Below are 6,795 nucleotides of genomic sequence, written 5' to 3' on the forward strand. Positions count from 1 at the left end.
TTATTGCAAAAGTACTCAAGTTCCAATGTAGCAGGCATCTGGAGACTAGAGTTGCCAAGTCTTTAACTTCTGTTGAATACCAAGGTTCAGCAACTAACTTCTTGTTGATTGGAAGGTAACAGATGTTTTTATCGTATTCCTGCATTTGTTTCTTTATAGACAAGGAATTTGTTTTAACATTAGTAGAATAATAATAAAAATATAATTTAAAACAGTATAGCCGAGCGGCTATACTATTTATTAGAATAAAATAAAAAAACAGCCCGCCTAGCCCGCCTAGGCGGCTGATTTTTCGAAAACGTGAATGGCGTGTTTTGTTTTCAGATTTCTTTTTTTCCTGGCAGATCTGGCATCTCTGCAAATACTCAAAAATGGAGATCATCCCTCCTGTTGCTGATATGAGATATGAATCATTCTTGGACAAATCAAAGCAGGACATAGCCTCTTCTTCAGGGTTGGTGCTGGGAAGGTCATCGTTCATCAGCTCCAAGCCACTACTTGGTTTCCATAAATTAGGGTGAAACTTGGGAGTTGCCTGCATTCAATCAATATCATCAGAATCAAATGACCAACTATCGCTCCGAATTTCAATTTCGAAAGGAAAGAGAGGAGAAATCTAAGTTACAAGCAGTAAGATTAACTTTTTTCTTTCCTCCTGTTTTTTATTGTTTGGTGAGTTAATGCATTATGTTTTTTTTATTTTATGGTTTTGGCATTGTTAGTTATTCATATAGAATGCAGGCTCAGAGTTAGAGTTTATAAGAAATTATGATTCTTTGCCGTGTTAATAAAATATTAAGCATCTTTGTTCATAATTTTATCTTTTGGCAATATAGGTTTTTTCTTAATTGAAAATAGGTCCCTCTGTAGTTGAGGTGTTGGTAGTCAGTTTATGTGACTTCTGATCTCATGAGTTTGATAAGAGTAGAAATTGCCCTGCTTTACTAATGCTGGTTACGAGAAGTTAATCCTATAGACCAAAAAAATACTATTTGAGGTTTAGCAAGATTTAATTTTGAATCTGGTTATTTCTGCTAAATCCCTTGATTGGCTTTTCAATGCAATCAGTCGTATGGCATACAGTTCATATTCAAATTACATTGGTATTTTATACAAGTATATACATTTGGAATTATATGAACTTGTCTACAAAACAAAATTTCTGAAGCAGATTTTGGGATCCTTTTGCATATTCAAATATACAAACTGAAATTTGGTGCAACCTTAATGGAGACTTGAGAATAAACTTTGAGTTAAAACTGGGGGACTAATGTGATATGATGATGAACCGAAATCAGTAATTAATGGAATTTTAATACTGACCTGATCTGTAAAGAGCCAAATGTATGTAATAACTTAGGAATGCTGCAGCCATTTGACAACCAAAGCAAATAAGCTAATGTTTTGTTAGATGCATCCATGGACCTTGTCTTTTGCTGATTTCATTTACTTTTTGCCTTGCTTTGCATGCCAAATTATTTGATATGTACATCTGATATGCAAGTTAATCACATGATGTATGCATTTTGCAGCTTCAGCAGCAGGACCTTTCTACAAGGAGATCCGTTTCTTGGAATTTTCGGGACTCTTGATCTTTTATCTCCTCTGTTGGTTATGTTGATGGTTCATTTTCTCTATGCAAAGGAGAATTTGCAAGGCATACAAAAACACCACAGCACAATGATGTGCCATGCTCAGTTTCCATGGACCTTGTCTTTTGCTGATTTCATTTACTTTTTGCCTTGCTTTGTATGCCAAATTATTTGATATTTTCATCTGATATGCAAGTTAATCGCATGATGTATGCATTTTGCAGCTTCTGCAGTAGGACCTTTCTGATGTGCCATGCTCAGTTTTGTTTCAGTGGCATGGTTCTCGAAGGAGGTATGCATTCATCTGTTAAAGACATGTAGAGAAGCATTTTGTATTTGATATAGCACATAAGATTTTAGGACATGGCATGCTTTTGCTTATGCTTTCAAATTTTCTTTGTGTTTATTTTTTAAAGCAATCTGTATTCTGTGTGTTGGTTGTGGTTGTGGTGCTTGAAGAAACATAGCCCATATTCAAGGACTATGTTAGATGCATTCTCTGTACAAATATTTGGTTCTAGTCTTGGTAGTTGGGTTAAAGGATTATATGCATATTTTTATCAGAGGATGGATGATTCTGGTCTAAGGGTATTCTAATAATTTGTTTTCCCCCGTGTGCAGTCTTGCAACCGTTGATCCTATTGATGTAGCCAGAAATATTGCAAGGTTACACCCAGAAACGACCCTCGATAATCATTAAGTTTATTTATATCACTAAATATTGACTTTTGTAATCTAAGCTCTCTGTGGGGTTTCTTATCGTTCATTCATATCCTTTTGATATTTGCAGTTGTGGTAGTTTCGGAGACCTTTACAACAGCTGAAACTATGTTGAATGCTCGAACCCTTAGGGAATGGATTTCATCTTCTCTCGGATTAGTGCAGTGCCAACACTTCAAGTATATGAACAAGTTGTTTCAGTTCAGGATTTGCTTAATAATCTTTGAGTTAATTTAAACAAACGTGAATAAGCTTGGGAGCGGGTGGAATGAATCATATTTGGAATAGCTTAGTAATTTTATAATTGAATAATTTAGTAATCAAGATGGTATGATGGAGTGAAGGGTTATTATGTCTTTGTAGTTAATCATTAATTTTTTCAGATAAAATGTAAGTTTTGAAGATCTGCCGGCGTCTCTCTCTTTCTCATGATTGAGCGTGACAATTTCAGGCCTGATGCAGTTGCAAAGCATATGGTAGCAGTCAGCACTAACCTTACCGTATGGCTATTTCCTTTGTTCTCTTGCCTCTAGTTGCAAACCATATACCGTTGAAATATTCTATTTACAGAGTATAGCCGCTCGGCTATACGTGGGAAAAATTCTACTTGCGGCTATTCTTTTGAAAATTTCTATTTATATAGTATAGCCGCTCGGCGGTACTGTTGAAATATTCTATTTACAGAGTATAGCCGGTCGGCTATACTTGGGAAAAATTCTACTTAAAGACTATCGCCTCTCGGCTATACTTTTGAAATTTTCTATTTAGAGAGTATAGCCCCCCGGTTATACGGTTTTAAATTTCTATTTATAAAGTATCGCTGGGACTATATTTGTAGAGTATAGCCGGCTATACTGTTGACATATTCTATTCTTAAAGCTATTTCCACATTGCACCAACAATAAAAATATGAATTTATATTTTCCGGATTAGACCTCTCCCTAAAAAAATTCTTCGGAAGATGTTTCTTTTAAAAATAAATAATATACTTAGTATCCTTAGGTCAATAGATTATTTTTAAAAAAACTTTCTTTTTATTAATTAAATCATATCTTAGCCTTATTTAATTACTTTCATTAGTAATCATGTTTTAATTATTATTTCTTCAGTGAATAATTAGTATTAAATATTTTAATCAACTTCACAAATTATATTACTTCATAAATAGTAATTTATTATTTTTTTCTTTGATAAAATATTTAAATACTAATTATTCACGAGGTAAATAAGAATTAAAACATAACTATTTATTAAAGTAATTAAAGGTGGTCCCAAATACTGAGTTTTGGTACCTGGAATGCATTCCATGTCTGTGATGTCAAATTGATGCGTGAAAAAGGAGCGCACGAAAAATGAAAACGAAAACTGAAAATTGAAAACACTTTCAAATTGTTTTAAAAAATGAGGGTAATTCTGATAATTTGATTTCACTTTTTTGAAAATGGAAAACAAAATATGTTACCAAACATCTTTTCAGTTTTCAAAAGTACCATTTTCAAAAATAGTGAAAATGAAATGGTTATCAAACAACCCATAAGATTATTTATATATATAAATCTTAATTTTTTTCCATTTGGTGTTGGGGAGTTTATTTAGTTACTTACCCATTTATATAGTCCTACATTCCCATTTATTTAGTCCTATTGAAATTGAGATTTATTTAATATTTTATCTCTTTTAAGGTTAACACATCTTTATACTTAATTATAAAACTTCCATTTGAAAGAAACAAATTCTAGTAACAGACGTAAAATTCAATCTAACGTAACAACTCCCATAAATAGCTCGTCCACCACTCACTCTTTGACTATAACCTTGAAGTTCGCAACCAACCATCCATATTATAGCTCCTCGACTAAGACGACAACGCTCGCGAAGATTTCAGCTTGCTGTACTGAGACACCTTTTGCATGATGCATAGCCCACGTGATTGAGAGTAAAGTCCCAACATTGCGCTAGCCCATATATAGAACTATTTTTTGTTGTTATAGATTTAGATTTGTCACCAACGATTTCACTTCGATATCCAGAATCTGGAATTTCTTCATATAATCTTTATGTCAATAATGTAATTAAGTTTTTCTCAAAATTCCCATTGGGTAGAAATTCTACCTTATTGAAACAGCTATGCCGCAAAACAAGAGGTCCGATACATGAGGTATTCCGTATTCTTTAGGAATACAAAGAAAGATCAAAGACTCAACAGAATCACTGGGTTTCAGTAAAGACTCAACAAGAGGTGCGATACATGAGGTATTCAATAGTTTGAACTAAAGTACAATTTTTGTTTTTGACAAGCACATATATATATATAGATGATAATCACGATTTTGCCCTTAGGTTTATTTAATATTTATAGCACACATTGTTAGTGTATTAGTGTTATACCTGTTATAATATAATTAGAAGCTAGCGTTAACTTTTTCTCGTTGACTATAACATATTAGTTGTATATTAATTAAAGAATTGGCCAATTTGTTTCATGAAAGGCTACTTCATATATATATATATATATGTATAAGATATTAAATTTAAATTCTTTTTGTTCTTAAAAAAGCTATATGATTTTTTGTATAGTTAATGGGACAATGTATTGTCATTGTTCCTTTCAAAAGAAAGTATATAATTTCGGTTATAATAGTAAGAAAGACACATTTCCTGAAAAAAGAAAAGGATGGAAATAATGGTTATATATTAGGTATTCCTTCAAAATTATCTATGCAAAAAATCACTTGAATCTGAATCCATTTCATGCATCCTGAGCCTCTATATTTAGCATCCAAGCATTTAAAAGAATCTTAACTATTTGATTAATCTAATGGAAATTAATTAATATACTTAAAGCTTATAGCCGAACGGCTATACTTTTTAAATAATATATTTAATGAGTATAGCCGGGCGGATATACCCTTCAAATAATATATTTAAATGAGAAAATGCTAGATTCTTTATATGGGTAATATGCAAAAAATCAAAAGGGGACAATAGAGACTCGGGTAATGGCCTAATGATAATGGATAATGTTCTAAACCACTCTTAAAGATAAAGGAAAATCAAGGAATTTTATATATATATATATATAAGAGTATAGCCGAGCGGCTATACTATTTATTAGAATAAAATAAAAAACAGACCGCCTAGCCCGCCTAGCCGGCTAGGCGGCCGATTTTTCGAAAACACGAATGGCATGTTTTTTTTTTCAGATTTCTTTTTTTCCTGGCGGGTCTGGCATCTCTGCAAATACTCAAAAATGGAGATCATCCCTCCTGTTGCTGATATGAGATATGAATCATTCTTGGACAAATCAAAGCAAGACATAGCCTCTTCTTCAGGGTTGGTGCTGGGAAGGTCATCGTTCATCAGCTCTAAGCCACTACTTGGTTTCCATAAATGAGGGTGAACCTTGGGAGTTGCCTGCATTCAATCAATATCATCATAATCAAATGACCAACTATCGCTCTGAATTTCAATTTCGAAAGGAAAGAGAGGAGAAATCTAAGTTACAAGCAGTAAGATTAACTTTTTTCTTTCCTCCTGTTTTTTATGTTTGGTGAGTTAATGCATTATGTTGTTTGTTTTTTTTATGGTTTTGGCAGTGTTAGTTATTCATATAGAATGCAGGCTCAGAGTTAGAGTTTATAAGAAATTATGATTCTTTGTCGTGTTAATAAAATATTAGGCATCTTTATTCATAATTTTGTCTTTTGGCAATATAGGTTTTTCTTAATTGAAAATAGGTCCCTCTGTAGTTGAGGTGTTGGTAGTCAGTTTATGTGACTTCTGATCTCATGAGTTTGATAAGAGTAGAAATTTCCCTGCTTTACTAATGCCGGTTACGAGAAGTTAATCCTATAGACCAAAGAAATACTATTTGAGGTTTAGCAAGATTTAATTTTGAATCTGGTTATTTCTAAATCCCTTGATTGGCTTTTCAATGCAATTAGTCGTATGGCATACAGTTCATATTCAAATTACACTGGTATTTTATACAAGTATGTACATTTGGAAATATTTGAAGCAGATTTTGTGATCCTTTTGGATAATCAAATATACAAACTGAAATTTGGTGCAACCTTAATGGAGACTTGAGAATAAACTTTGAGTTAAAACTGGGGGACTAATGTGATATGATGATGAACCGAAATCTGTAATGGAATTTTAATACTGACCTGATCTGTAAAGAGCCAAATGTATGTAATAACTTAGGAATGCTGCAGCCATTTGACAACCAAAACAAATAAGCTAATGTTTTGTTAGATGCATCCATGGACCTTGTCTTTTGCTGATTTCATTTACTTTTTGCCTTGCTTTGTATGCCAAATTATTTGATATGTACATCTGATTTGCAAGTTAATCACATGATGTATGCATTTTGCAGCTTCAGCAGTAGGACCTGTTGTGAATTAAAATGACTAACTCACTGCCCTTTAAAGATCTTGTTGTTGATGGACTTTGGACAAAGAACTCAATGATGGATGAGTCT

At 32.8% G+C, this 6,795-nt stretch overlaps 1 long non-coding RNA gene across 1 annotated transcript; it reads left to right on the top strand.

Moving 5' to 3' along the window:
- Window positions 1–320: 320 nt before the first annotated feature.
- On the top strand, window positions 321–2,579 carry LOC148298088 (uncharacterized). Its single transcript, XR_015834733.1, has 4 exons — window positions 321–630; window positions 1,533–1,884; window positions 2,214–2,258; window positions 2,383–2,579. It is a non-coding gene; the product is annotated as an uncharacterized LOC148298088 (long non-coding RNA).
- The last annotated feature ends 4,216 nt before the right edge of the window (window positions 2,580–6,795 follow it).

This window comes from Prunus avium, chromosome 1 (assembly GCF_965620075.1).
Source record: "Prunus avium chromosome 1, drPruAviu1.hap1.1, whole genome shotgun sequence".
Lineage (NCBI taxonomy): Eukaryota > Viridiplantae > Streptophyta > Magnoliopsida > Rosales > Rosaceae > Prunus > Prunus avium.